Source organism: Arachis stenosperma, chromosome 5, assembly GCF_014773155.1.
Source record: "Arachis stenosperma cultivar V10309 chromosome 5, arast.V10309.gnm1.PFL2, whole genome shotgun sequence".
Taxonomy (NCBI): Eukaryota; Viridiplantae; Streptophyta; class Magnoliopsida; order Fabales; family Fabaceae; genus Arachis; species Arachis stenosperma.
Window position 1 is genome coordinate 52845362 of NC_080381.1, and position 1817 is coordinate 52847178.

The following is a 1817-nucleotide window of genomic DNA, read 5'->3' on the forward strand; positions in this document are numbered from 1 at the left end:
GGATTCATCCATGCATTTCCCAATCTCTAGGGCTATGAAATCAGCAGGGATGTAATGGTCTTCAATCTTCACCAAAACATCCTCTACAAGTCCATAAGCTTGTTTTCTTGAATTGTCTGCCATCTCTAGTGAGATTCTTGCAGCTTGCACCTCAAAGATCCCTAGCTTCTCCATTACAGAGAGAGGCATGAGGTTTACACTTGACCCTAAGTCACACAGAGCCTTCTTGAAGGTCATGGTGCCTATGGTACAAGGTATTGAAAACTTCCCAGGATCTTGTCTCTTTTGAGGTAATTTCTGCCTAGGCAAGTCATCCAGTTCTTTGGTGAGCAAAGGAGGTTCATCCTCCCAAGTCTCATTTCCAAATAACTTGTCATTTAGCTTCATGATTGCTCCAAGGTATTTAGCAACTTGCTCTTCAGTGACATACTCATCCTCTTCAGAGGAAGAATACTCATCAGAGCTCATGAATGGCAGAAGTAAATTTATTGGAATCTCTATGGTCTCATTTTGAGCCTCAGATTCCCATGGTTCCTCATTGGGGAACTCAGTGGAGGCTAGTGCACGCCCATTGAGGTCTTCCTCAGTGGCGTTCACTTCCTCTCCTTCCTCTCCAAATTCGGCCATGTTGATGGCCTTGCACTCTCCTTTTGGATTTTCTTATGTATTGCTTGGAAGAGTACTAGGAGGGAGTTCAGTAACTTTCTTGCTCAGCTGTCCCACTTGTGCCTCCAAATTCTTAATGGAGGACCTTGTTTCAGTCATGAAACTTTGAGTGGTTTTGATTAGATCAGAGACCATGGTTGCTAAGTCAAAGGGGTTCTGCTTAGAATTCTCTGTCTGTTGCTGAGAAGATGATGGAAAAGGCTTGCCATTGCTAAACCTGTTTCTTCCACCATTATTGTTGTTGAAACCTTGTTGAGGTCTCTGTTGATCCTTCCATGAGAAATTTGGGTGATTTCTCCATGAAGAATTATAGGTGTTTCCATAGGGTTCTCCTAGGTAATTCACCTCTTCCATTGAAGGGTTCTCAGGATCATAAGCTTCTTCTTCAGATGAAGCATCTTTAGTACTGACTGGTGCATTCTGCATTCTAGACAGACTTTGAGAAATCAAATTGACTTGCTGAGTCAATATCTTATTCTGAGCCAATATGGCATTCAGAGTATCAATCTCAAGAACTCCTTTCTTCTGATTTGTCCCATTGTTCACAGGATTCCTTTTAGAAGTATACATGAATTGGTTATTTGCAACCATTTCAATGAGCTCTTGAGCTTCTGTAGGCGTCTTCTTCAGATGAAGAGATCCTCCAGCAGAGCTATCCAAAGACATCTTGGATAGTTCAGATAGACCATCATAGAAAATACCTATGATGCTCCATTCAGAAAGCATGTCAGAAGGACATTTTCTGATTAATTGTTTGTATCTTTCCCAAGCTTCATAGAGGGATTCACCTTTCTTCTGTCTGAAGGTTTGGACTTCCACTCTAAGCTTACTCAATTTTTGAGGTGGAAAGAACTTTGCCAAGAAGGCATTGACTAGCTTTTCCCAAGAGTTCAGGCTTTCTTTAGGTTGTGAGTCCAACCATGTCCTAGCTCTGTCTCTTACAGCAAAAGGGAATAGCATAAGTCTGTAGACCTCAGGGTCAACCCCATTAGTCTTGACAGTGTCACAGATTTGCAAGAATTCAGCTAAGAACTGATGAGGATCTTCCAATGGAAGTCCATGGAACTTGCAATTCTGTTGCATTAGAGAAACTAATTGAGGCTTAAGCTCAAAGTTGTTTGCTCCAATGGCAGGGATAGAGATGCTTCTCC

General features: G+C 41.9%; 1 non-coding gene across 1 annotated transcript; it reads left to right on the top strand.

The window, feature by feature from the left end:
- The first annotated feature begins 1386 nt into the window (after positions 1-1386).
- Positions 1387-1494, top strand: LOC130983411 (small nucleolar RNA R71). Its single transcript, XR_009087404.1, has one exon. It is a non-coding gene; the product is annotated as a small nucleolar RNA R71 (small nucleolar RNA).
- The last annotated feature ends 323 nt before the right edge of the window (positions 1495-1817 follow it).